The sequence below is a fragment of the Notechis scutatus genome, chromosome 4 (genome assembly GCF_049901735.1).
Source record: "Notechis scutatus isolate UNSWTSFEM ecotype Mainland chromosome 4, rNotScu1.2, whole genome shotgun sequence".
NCBI classification, from domain to species: domain Eukaryota; kingdom Metazoa; phylum Chordata; class Lepidosauria; order Squamata; family Elapidae; genus Notechis; species Notechis scutatus.
The window spans coordinates 84,197,692-84,210,528 of record NC_142012.1 but is presented as its reverse complement, the minus strand read 5'-3'; the positions used below and the strand labels follow the sequence as shown (position 1 = coordinate 84,210,528).

The window sequence follows — 12,837 nt, the reverse complement described above, 5'->3', positions numbered from 1 at the left end:
GAAAAGCTCACTTGTGATTTCCCCTGGATGAAGTCAGAGCTGCCAAGACAAGCACCATATCGAGGAAAGGGCAGATCGGTTGGCTTTGGGGCTTCACCTCTAATTCGAAACATTTAAAAGTAAACGCTAAAGGATTTTTTGTTGCAGAAAGTATAAAACATGAAAACCGTATTAAATAAGCTGTATAGAAACGATCCGTACCCCCACGCGGGGCCCGAGTGCCAATCCTACGGCCAGGTCTGCCGGTCGTTTCACCCATCACCTCGCGCTTCGAGAACGAAACGCAGGATTCCCCGCAGGAACATTTTGCGGACCTGGCCAGGGAGACACCCGCCGCGTCACCTGGCTGCGATTCTCCGAGGGTCCCAAGCCAAGTACACCCCTGCCCCGTCGCGGCGCCCCTTTGGCCTGACGAGGATCGCGATGCGACGTGGTCCCAGGTGCTAATCGGCCTCCCTTCGTCGTCTCGGGGAACCTCCAGCCGCTGGGGTCGATCCGGCGGGCGAGTGGAGGATGCCTGCCGCAATCTGAGCGCGTTGTTACCGGCTGCTCGGCGGCTGCTCTGTTGGGCGGGGTGGGGGCGGAGCAGCTGCTCTTGGCAAGTCTCGAGAGGAAGGAGGCGGTCGAGTTGCGGCATCCCTGGGTGAGTAAAGCCAGTTCGAGCCCTGGCAAAGGCAGTGACAAAAGCTGGGGCTTCTCCCGTTGAGGTCGGGGTCCAGACTCAAGAGCCAGGCTGGGAGGTGCAAGGGCAGAGGGCGGTTCCCAGCTGAGAAAGGTTAGTGTAAGCTATTTGCCGGGCCGGACTTTCTTGGGGGGAGGGGGGAAAAGAGTGAATGAGAGAGAAAGAAAGAAAGAAAGAGAGAGAGAGAGAGAGAGAGAGGAGGCTCCTCCGAAATGGGTTGCCAGGTAGCTGGCTCGGAAGGTTTCCCTTGAATGCTTCGCCCGGCCGTATGAGGTAAGAACGCGGCCTTCCGCCTTTCCTTTGTTAGAATGTGCCGAAAAACATGAAAAAAACATGCTTTTACAATAAGGAATGAAAATACATTGAATTCAATGAACTCTCATGCAGTGCTTTAAAAATCAAGGTAGCCTATTGGACAAACGTAGCACAGGACAAGACAAACAGCATAATTAACATCTAATTTGCGGATCAGTAAAGATTAGTATGTATTCTGAGGAGAGGAGAGAGATAAGCCCTCTAAATTGGAATATAAGAACACAAAGAAACATAGTTGCTGATTCCCCCTTATAACATGAAGTGCTGGTGCACCTTCATGGTGAGTCCAGAGGAAAGATAGGCATTTCCACTGTTCACCCTTTACTCTTGTGTAGTGGATTGGACTATGTAGCTATCATGAATTTCCATGTTTAGAAATGCTGAAGGAAGAATTGAAAAGACAGTTGTTAAGACCAGTCTTGCTGACTATTTAATTGCTAAGCAAGCTCCTAATAAACTCAGATATTATCTACAATAATGAATGACATCATTCTTTCCCAACCCAAAATTGACAATCAGTTGATAGAAGCAGCATAAGTTTCCTTTCCTGCTTTTACTCGAACTTGTTTACTGTTTTTGATCTTCCAGGAAACTGTTCCTTACTGATCCAGATGGATGTCATATCTATTAAAAGCTGATCCATAGTGAGGATTATCTGATTCTACTCTAATAGGCAAGTGGGGGAGGGTAAGAACTAAAATATAGTTATTATTGTACTAAGTGAAACTAGAAAACCAGGCAACAAGGCAGAAAAAAGGCTATGTTTACAGAAAGCCTAGGGAACTATAGTATATTCTGTCTTTTTCTTGGTTTCCACTAGTCAATGAATTAATGAAATTATATGTTATCATGACAGTATCAGTACATACCAGCCAATTGGTGAGATATGGTATGTAGGTTTGCAAGGTAATCTCTAGGTTAGACAAGTTAGCTTGCACATAATGGGAGCATGCCTGGTTATTGGTTGCACTTGTGGCACACTGCCTGGTACTATGTCCTTAACATTAGCAAGGAACGCAGCATGTTGCATGGGCACAACTGAAGATGGTCACCTTTTGTACTCTAACTTACTAAAAAGCATTACATGAAAGCCTCATTTGACAATACCATGATTGACAGACTGGTTTTGATTGAATAGACAGCTGTTTTGGAAATCAATAACTTATGCTAACCAAAGAGCCTCTAAGCAGGATGAGTAGAATGAGAGTGAATATAGGAATGAAACTAAAATAGGGAATTTTGGAGGAGGAATTTCAGGGATTTGAATGTGAATAATAATATCTCAAACAGAATTGAAATTGATGGTATAAATGCCAGTTTTTAAGACTAATAAAATGTAAACCATACACTTCAAGAATGTTAAAAAAAAACAAGAAAACTGCAGGTAAATAGAGACTTTTAAAAATAAATATTATAATTGCTTATGGAATGGCAGTGCAATTGCTTTACCATATATGCAAACAGATTAAATAAGACTTTAAAATTTGGACAATTGGGAGATATAAAATTGGGAAATATAAATTGTAAATTGTAAAATAAGGGGTTTTACAAAATGGACTTCCAAGAGACAACAGAGCTATATGGAGAAATATTGATTATGTTAAAAGATATGCGTGAATTTTGGAAAGGCAATAAGGAGACAAGGGGATCATTTAAAGATATAGAAATGAATGTAGAAGCCACCCAACAATTGGGGGGGGGGGAAAGAAGAACAAAGAAAAAGACTCAAGAAATAGGTGAAAAGTTAGAAAAGGCAGTGAAAGGGGAAAAGCAAAAAGAGACACAAAAAGTTAAAAATAAAGAGGAGAAAGGATTAATAAGTAGAAGATATAACTCCATAAAAGTTTATAACGGAATAGAGGGAAAAGGAAAAATCTCTTTAAGAAAAATCAAAAAGAAGTTGTGTTCATGGGAATTCAAATACAACAGAAGAAAGAGATAAAAGGTACTCAGAAGGGGAAGATTGTTAGGTACAAAAAAACACACACAAAAGAAATATAAGATTCCAAGAGAGAGAGAGAGATAAAAGGTTAATTTAAAAAATCAATAAACGATGGAATTTCAAAAAGATCAAGAGATGATGAATAATGAGAAAATATTTCAATAAAATGGGAACATATATACAAGGGAAAATAGTAGTATGTATACTAATAGAAAATATAATTTATTTTCGATTGTGCGCTTATGCACGGCCCTTACAGACCTCTTAGGAATGGGGTGAGGTCAACAGAGGTTAGTTTGAGGGTAAAGGAGTGGGGGTTTGAGCAGGTGACAACAGAATAAGGTAGTGAATTCCGGACATTGACCACTCTGTTGCTGAAATCATACTTCCTGCAATCAAGTTTGGAGTGGTTTACATTTAGTTTATATCTGTTGTGCGCTCTAGTGTTGTTGTTAAAGCTGAAATATTCATTAACTGGCAAGTTGTTGTAACATGATTTTATGTATTATGCTTTAGTCTAATCTTAGTCGGTGTAGTTCAAGGTTGTCTAACCCAAGAATCTCAAGTCTGGTGCTGTGTGGTATTCTGTTGTGAACAGAGGAATGTAGTACTCTTCTGGTAAAATACTTCTGGACTCACTCAATTGTATTTATGTCAGATATACTGTGAGCACTGGACTTTTTCCCTTCAACCGAAAAGAACAAACTTCTGAAAACTAGGTGTTTCAAAAGAAATCCTTTATTGAAAGGGGTTTTATCTCAACACTAGGCAAAGCAGAATCTAAGATACCCCCAGGCATACAGTCATAGATAAAGGAAATACTGCTCATGAGGGAGGAGACAAATATGGAGCAGAAGCTCAACACTTTGTAGAACACGATTTCTACGTAGACGAAGGCTTGAAATCCGTAGCCACCCCAGCGGAGGCCATAGACCTCTTGAAGAGTACACAGCAAGTGCTAGGGACAGCCAACCTCAAGCTACATAAGATAGCGTCCAGTAGTGAAGAAGTTCTAAAGGCCTTGGAGGCTTTTAGTGCAGCTTGGCTCCAAGTAAATGGACGGCTATCATTTGTTAGGAAGCTAGGTTTTATCTGGGTGCCTGATTGGGGTGTGTTTGAGCTGGAGGTATCAGGGGGGATCTGTTTGTGCCCAGGTGTTTGCCTGGCTAGTGGTGTGGAGATTTTTTTGTTTGGAAGCCTGCACTCACAAACAAAAAAATCTCCACACCACTAGCCAGGCAAACACCTGGGCACAAACAGATCCCCTGATACCTCCAGCTCAAACACACCCCAACCAGGCACACAGATGAAACCTAGCTTCCTAACAAATGATAGCCATCCATTTACTTGGAGCCAAGCTGCACTAAAAGCCTCCAATACAGGAACACAATGTTGCCAGCCAATCAAGACACAAAAAAAGCCACAAAACAGACAGAAGATATTAGAAACACCAATCAAGCAGAACGCAGCAAACTCCAAGACCAATAAACACAGACCAAGACTCCCAACCAATCAGGATGAAGAAAAAACCATTCTGGCACAGCAGTAGGCTAGCCCCAAATTTAAAACTGAAACCACTGTAAAAGTCTGACTCACAGACGAACACAATACAGAAGCCTGATGATGGCAGATGAGATTCTGCTGAAATGTTGCTACAACTTTAAAAGCACAACTACAATGACGTGGAAAAATACTCGAACAAAGCTGAATAACATATATATATACGCACACACACACACACACATATATATATATGCACACATATATATATGCACGCGCGCACACACACACACACACATATCTATATACATTTATACTTTGTAAATCTTTATATTCATTTCTATCTTAGAAATTTTATTGCAACATAAACTTTCTTTAATTTCTATTTTGTATTTTTTTGACTTCCTTTCATATCCCTCCAATTATAAAATTTTTCCATATTTCATAGAATTCTGAAGTGTCCCATTCCTTCAGTTCAGGGGTGGGATTCTACCAGTTTGCACCTATTTGCTAGAACCGGTTGTTAACATTCTAAGCAGTTCGCAGAACTGGTTGCTAGAAGAAATTACTGGCCTAATCCTGTAAGGAAGGCAGGAAGGAAACATTCTGGTGTTGCTTACAGAAGCTGCCTCTCCATTAACCCTTATTGTAATGATGTATTCTTGGCAGGACGAGACTTCCTGTCTCAGGAATGTCTCTGGAGTTTTTTCCCCCTCCTTTGTTGGTACTTTGCTTGTGTGGAGTGTCCATTCAAAGTTACAATGGCACTGAAAAAAGTGACTTATGACCATTTTTCACACTTACAACTGTTGTAGCATCCCCACAGTCTTGAAAGGCCAGGCGAGGAGATGCGTGGCTCGATGTGAGTGATACTGAGTTGGCCACACCCAGCCAATAACATGTCCACCCAGTCACATGTCCACCAAGACACGCCCACCAACTAAGCCACGCCCACAGAACCGGTTGTTAAAATTTTTGAATCCCACCCCTGCTTCAGTTCCAACATTAAGCTATCTAGCTCAGCTCAGTGCTGTAAGTAGTCAATTTTGCCATTTCAGCCAACGCCATCAACTTCTGCAACCATTCATCCATAGTAGGAATCAAAGTGTCCTTCCATTTTTGTGCATACAATAGTCTTGCTACTGTCAATATAGATAATAACAGTTCCAAATTTTTTCTCCAGTTCTTTTTCCATTAGGCCCAAAAGGAAACTTTCTGGTTTCATTTTTATCTCCATTTCCAAAATTTTCTGTATTAAAATATGAATCATTCTGCAAAATGTTTTTGCTTTATCACATGTCCATCATGGATGATAAAAAGTCCCTTCTTTATTTTTACACTTCCAACATTCATTTGACACACCTTTATACAGCTTAGATAACTTATCTGGTGTTAAATACCAATGATACACCAATTTATAGAAATTATGTTATAGATTATAATTTAATGTAAATTTTAAACCCTTCTTCCACACATTTTCCCATTGTTCAAGCACCACATTATATCCAAAATTCCTTGAATTTTCCAAATTCAGTTTCAATAACATTTTATAGATCTTAGCAATAGTATGTTCATCGTTGCCACATAATGAAATTCCCAATTTTTAACAAAGTCAAATCCATAATACTTTTTATCCAGTTTAAATCTTTCTTTCAGTCGTTGATAAGTAAACCAATGGCAAATATAATCATCTGATTCAAGTTCTTCCCTTGGCTTTAATATTGAGTCACCTGAGTTGAGAGATAAAATTTTACCATATGTCAACCATATGGTAAAATTTACCATAGTCTGGCTTTGCCACCATTTCTTTTCTAAAAAGAGCTTCCTATGGTGACACCCAAAGGGGCAGATTTGTAGAGAGCCTTGTTTTATATTTATTCCAAACACTTAGTATGGCATATCTAACAGAATGATTATTAAAATCAACATTAATTTTACTTTTATCATACCATAAGTAGTTGTGCCATCCAAGCCTTAATTCATTGCCTCTTATTCTGGAGACTCACCCATTCTTTTGTGCAGGTCAAGCAGCATGCATCAAAATACAATTTCATATTTGGTAGACCCAAACCCTCTCTTTCCTTAACATCCCTTAACATCTTGCAGTCTAATTCTTGGTGTAACCCTTGCCATATGAACTTAGAAATATCCTTCTGCCATAGTTAAATGGATTATCAGTTGTAAGTATTGCTAATGTCTGAAATAAAAAAGCATATTTGGTAAAAATATTCATTTTGATTACAGAGATTCTACCCAATAGTGATAAATACAATTTATCCCATCTTTGTAAATCCTGTTTAATATCCCTCCAAAGGGACATAGTTGTTTTGAAACATTTTAATATTTGTATTTGTTGATGTAACTGTAAGTATTTCACCTTTTTCTCAACCCTAAAATCTGACTTGTTGATTTTATCACTATCCTGAGAAGGCATATTCTTGATCAGCATTGTTTTCTGTTTATTTACAATATTGTATGTAGCAAGATAGTGTCACTCCATCCAAAATTCTCACTGTTGATGCATATGTTTTTTAAAAACTCCTTTAGAATGAATGGTTAGCCATTAACTTCTTCTGGGACTTCTTTAAAAGTCTCAGCATTTCTGGTGATTTACAACTGAAGGATACTATTTGTTCAAAGGAAAGAGAAGGGAGAACAGAAGGGCTATATTAAAAAGTAAGCCTTCCTGATCAGAAAGCGAAAAAGTTGGCAATGGTACAGAGAAAATTTGATGAAAATAAGGAAAGAACAAACAAACAAAATATATTGTTGGTGTCTATTCTCACTTACCCAACCAAGGCAAAAATATAGACAGTAATAGAATAACAGAATGGGATCTTGGAGGTCTTCTAGTCCAACCCTATTCTCAAGCAGGAGACCCTAGACTATTTCAAGCCAATGGCTTCCAAGGAGCTCATTCTAAATACTTTCAGGCAATATATTCCAAAAGCAAATTGCAGATTCTTTTTAGTAATCATGAACGTATAGTGGTAGCTGATTTTAATTAATCTGATTATCTATTGTGAGAAAGACTGTGCAAAGTATCCTCCCTTCAGGAAGTTTGTGACTTGCCTTGCTTATAACATTTTTTTCTCAAATGATAGTAGAAGCTTATAAGGTTCAGCTAACCTTGACTTGTTACTAGTATCAGTGAGGAAGATTTAACTGAGAAAATAAAAGAAACAGGAGCAGTGGGAGAAAGTGACCATGTAATCCTTTTGTTTTTAAGGAAAACTAAAGCTGAGCATAATATATATTTTGGATTTTTAATAGACTCAGAGCAAATAAGATCCCATGGCAGAAAATTATGAAGGGAGAATAAGCTAAAGTTCAGAGGCTAAATTGAAATATCTAAACAAGGAGATAAGAAAAGCTTATTTGCAAACAATTCTAATGAGAAAAAAATGCAGGATCATAGAAGGAGGCTATACTGAAAGCTAATTTAAGAATTGAAAACAAAAAAAACCCTGAGAAATGGAAGGGGCAGAAAGATCATAAAAGTAGAGTACAAATATATAATTTGAAACAAAGTTCATGTCAGGAAATTGAAACTCAAATGAAAGACTAAGAACAGTTTCTTTCATAATTGTATTCATAGTAAAAGGAAAACAATCACAATACAACATACTTAGTGAAGATGGCAAAATAGTAAGAAGTAACAGAAAAGTCATGTTCTATTTAGATTCATTTTCTAACAACATAAATGTGTTCTAATATTGAGTTTGAGAGAAACCTTTGCCATTCAATTAACCTAGAATACTAGAAAATTAGCTGTCTGACCAAGTTCTTAGGTTTTATCACTGATGAAGCACCTGATGACTAGGGGAGAACAAGCATCTCTATTTCTAAAAAGGAGAATGTGATTTCCAGGAAACTGCAGACCAATCTATCTATGTGGAAGTGTCTAGAACATAATAATAAATTGTTTTGTAAGAACCTTGAAAACATGCAATACCATGAGCATGGATTTGTCAAGAACAAATTTTACAAAAAAAAAAACTTATTTCATTTTTTATCAAGTTGTCTCTCTTTACAGATTATGGAAATGCTGTGAATATTGTCTGAATATTGACTTCAGTAAAAGCATTTGACAAAGTACTCCATAAGATGTGCAGACATCTCGGGAATATGGTGGGTTGCATTCTTTGGATTCCTGAGCCTTCACCCCAAAGTAGAGGCCCTCTACTTTTCCCCAAAGAAACCATCTCTGGTAACTCAAGTGAATTCCTCAGGTAGGTGGCAACCTCCTCCCTGCTTTTCTTCCTTTTTTGTAGCTTAACCAAGAGCATTTATGGTCATGCATATAACAGAATAACAGTTGGAAGGGACATTAGAGGTTTTCTAGTCCAGGGGTCACCAACCTTTTGGACCTCAGGAACCACCAAACTCATAATTTTAAATCCCGGGGACAACTAATATGAAATTTTGACTGACAATGGCTTGCTGACGTTGGTGGGAGATTATATATATATCTGATCTAACCTCTCTCTCCCCCTCCCTCCCTCTCCCCCTCCCGCCACCTCTCTCTCTCTCACACACACACACACACACACAAACACAGAGGCAGGGGTGGGATTCAAATTTCTTAACAACCATTTCTGTGGGCGTGGCCTAATTTGTGGGTGTGGCTTGGTGATCATGTGACTGGTTGGGCATGGCTTGTATGTAAATATTACAAATATTTATATAAATATTGATTTTTTTTTTATAAAAAAGAGCAACTTTTACCCAAAATCAGGCAAAGCAGGTAGGCAAATTGAGTTACTCAAAGAATCACAGATTCATTCAGAGATCTGTGAGATCGGCTACCTGAGCCTGTCACATAAAATTTGCTTACAAGCAAATTCATAAAATTTTGCTTGCAAAGTGTTAGGGATATACACCCTAGCAGAACCTGCACGGCAGTCAGGCAGTCAGGCAGATATGTGAGACAAACGTTGTTGTAGTTTACACTCAGTAAAACAGATACAATGTGCTAGTTAAATAGTTTATTCCAGTAAGATTTATAGCATAGTCAAACAGTCCATATATCATACACTAGATCAGTCCGTCCGGGGATTAATCAGTTGCAAAGTCCAGTGTCGAAAAAGAGGTCAGTAAACTTACAAAATATCAGTCCTGTAATATATCTCTTCGCAGTTAAAGATATGAAGAAGTCAAACCTCTCTTCTTCCTTCAGCAACAGCAGAGAACACGCAGTTAACAATCCATCATCGTCAGCAAGCAAATCAGTAAGCCAGCAATCAATCAAGTTCTCTTGCTCCCTCTTATGGCGATTTACAGCAGCACCCAAAATTACATGCTTTGCAGTTAAAGTGACACACACTTAAACTCACTATCATAGTTTATATATATTATTTTACCCAAACTACGTTAGGTAACCTATATTATTCCTAACACAAACAAACTCATAAAATTAACTCACAACACACCATGTAGGTAAATATTGAATTTTTATTTAAAAAGAGCAACTTTTACCCAAAATCAGGCAAACAGGCAGGCAGATTGAGTTGCTCACAGAATCACAGATTCACTTAGAAATCTGTGTTTCTGCCATCGGCTAGCTGAGTCTGCACTGCTTTAGTCCTAAGGAAGGTAGCAGAGCCAAACAGGAAATCCAATGATTTCCTGCTTTCTAGCTAATCTAAATCTCCCGGCACAGCAGAACAGCTGATGGTCGAAAAAGGAAAAATAGCAACTTAGCAGGCAAGTTTGCCAGGTAAGGAGTGAGTGGGTGGGGAGGGTTTCTGCCAACCATGTGGGTGGCTCAGCCTTGTCTTCCTGGGCAGCCTGGATTAATTGCTTTGGGGGGTGCTCTGGGGGTGACATTTCTCTGCGGATCACCAAAATTTTCTTGCGGACCACCAGTGGGCAACCACTGTTCTAGTCCAACTTCCTGTTCAAGCAGGAGACCCTATAACCATTTCACAACCAATGGCTGTCCAATCTCTTCTTTAAAACTTCCAATGTTGGAGCACCCACCATTTGAAGGTAAGACATTAATTGTTCTATTAAGAAATTTCTCCTTATTTCTAAGTTAGTTCTCTCCTTGATTAGTTTCCATGCATTGCTTCTTGTTCTGCCTCCTGGCGCTTTGGAGAATAGGTTGGCCTTTGTAGCAGCTCCTTAGATATTGGAGCACTGCTGTCATGTCACTCCTAGCCCTTCTTTTCATTAAACTACATATACCCAATTCTTGCAACCATTCTTTATATGTTTTAGCCTCCAATCCCCTAACCATCTTTGCTCTTCTCTGAACTCTTTCTGAAGTCTCAACATCTTTTTTATATTGTGGCAACTAAAATTGGATACAATATTCCAAGGGTGGTCTTACTAGGCATTATAAATTAGTATTAACATGTCATGTGATTTTGATTATGTTCTGTACAGTCATTTACATACTCGCAAACCCAGCGTTGCGATTGGCTAAAGCGCACAGCAACCTGATTGGTCGAGCGAGCTGCACTGATTGGCCGCTGCGAATCCCCCACGATTGGTGGAAACTAATCGCGGGATATTCAGATGGTGCCATTAACGCGACACGCCGCGACTTGAGAATAAAGGTGCAGTTTTCCCTCAACTTTAAGCTGTACCGGAGCACAATAAAGCTGAAACTAGTCACTGACTCCGAGCATTCTTTCCTGCGGCGGACACGATGCTGGCGGCGAGGATGGGATCCAGGAGATAACCACGAACACGTGTCCTGAGGAAGACAAAGACCGACTAGATGGCCAGCATCACCCGCCCGCGCCGTTCAACCTGGCTACTGAGGACTGGGAATCGTACACGGACCGATTCCTAATGTTCCTCGAGAGTAGCAACTTGAAGGATGCGACGGACAGAAGAAAAGAGCCGTCTTCCTGACGCACTTTGCGGGCCGCAGTGTTCAAGATGGCCAAGGCCTCACAAAACCCGCGGATGTGAAGGCGGTGGACTGGGGCGACCTCGAGCCATTACCAAAACCACCACTACGCCCCCGCCGTGCCCATCCTCATCCGGCGGGACGAGTTCTACCGGCAGAACCAGCAGCAGGATGAGGCGTCAGCGATTTCATAGCCGACCTGCGGGACCTAGGGGGGCATGTGCATTCGGGATTTGGACGATGCCCCTACGAGACCGCGTGGTCCTGGCCTCCCGGGACCAGGCGCTGAAGAGCCGACCTGATGGCGAAGGGCGACATCGACCTCGCAGGCGCCCTGGCAGAAGCCTCCGCGCCAAAGCCACCCGAAAGTCAGTGGCCCGGCTGCGGAAAGCAGAAAGCTGGGACCGCACGAAAACCCGAGGCAAGCCAATGAGAGACCACCACACACCATGGGGACCTGGACTCTGCCTCAGACACCACGGAAGAAGAGGAAGCGTCCATCGGCTCCAGGCAGGACGGGACCGGCGAGATCAACGAGGTCGTAAGTCGGGACCCCAGTGCGCCGGGTGCGGGGGCAGCCACCCTCGATCAGAATGCCGTTTCTTGATGCGACCTGCCGGCATTACAACAAGAGGACACATCGCCCGAGTCTGCCGCCTCAGGAAAACATACAGCCCCCGCCGCCGAGACCCGAGCAACCGGGCGAGATGACTCACCCCCAGAAACCGAGACCGCCAAGCCAAAATCGCTGGAACAGAGACACCGGAGCCGCCCGGGCAGGAAGGCCGCCAGAGGGAGGAAACCCACCAGACGGTCACCGGCCACGCCGAAACCACCGGCGCCCGAAAAGTCTATGTAAAGGTGGACATCGAGGGCGAGCCATGCCGGATGGAGGTGGACTCCGGTCCTACCTCTCTATGGTCACCTGGAAAGAAATCAAGCGGCTGGTGCCAACCATCCAAAAAAGAAGGACTGGAGAACCAGAAGTTGGTGATCAGGACTACCAGGGGAACCGCATCCCCGTCATTGGGACTGGCCAGTTTGAAGTGACCTTCAAGGGCGAACAGCGAAGCTTCCCTTGACGATCGTGGACGAAACCGACCCAGCCTCTTAGGACTCCAATGGTTCGCGCCACTCGGCATCGAGGTCACGGGAATAAACCACATCGCGGAAGCCGACTGGGAACAGCAACTGGCAAAGGAATTCCAGGAAGTGTTCGGACGGCACCCTAGGCAAGTACCAAGGGCCCCTATCTCCTTCAGTCTAGACCCCAACATCGCCCCATCGCCTAAAACCGAGGCGGGTGCCTTTTGCACTCGAAAAAAAATCGACGAGCAGATTGACAAGCTCATCAAACAGGGGTCTTGCAACCAATCGACCACGCTCGATGGGAGACCCCAATAGTCACCCGGTCAAGCCAGATGGGTCAGTAAGGATCTGCGGGGACTATAAGGCCACCCTCAATTGCGCCCTGCAACAAGCGCCTACCCGTCCCAGTAGTGCAACACCTACTACACTCGCTGGGGGGGGCAGGTC

At 41.9% G+C, this 12,837-nt stretch overlaps 1 protein-coding gene across 2 annotated transcripts in view; it reads left to right on the top strand.

The window, feature by feature from the left end:
- The first annotated feature begins 653 nt into the window (after nucleotides 1-653).
- The window catches only part of LOC113415361 (PH and SEC7 domain-containing protein 1), a 120,738-nt gene continuing 108,554 nt past the window's right edge, over nucleotides 654-12,837 (top strand). For both annotated transcript variants that reach the window (XM_087963981.1, XM_026672719.2), the window contains exons 1-2: nucleotides 654-775; nucleotides 8,476-8,671. The gene's annotated coding sequence lies outside the window, so the exon portion shown is untranslated. The remainder of the gene's footprint in view (nucleotides 776-8,475; nucleotides 8,672-12,837) is intronic.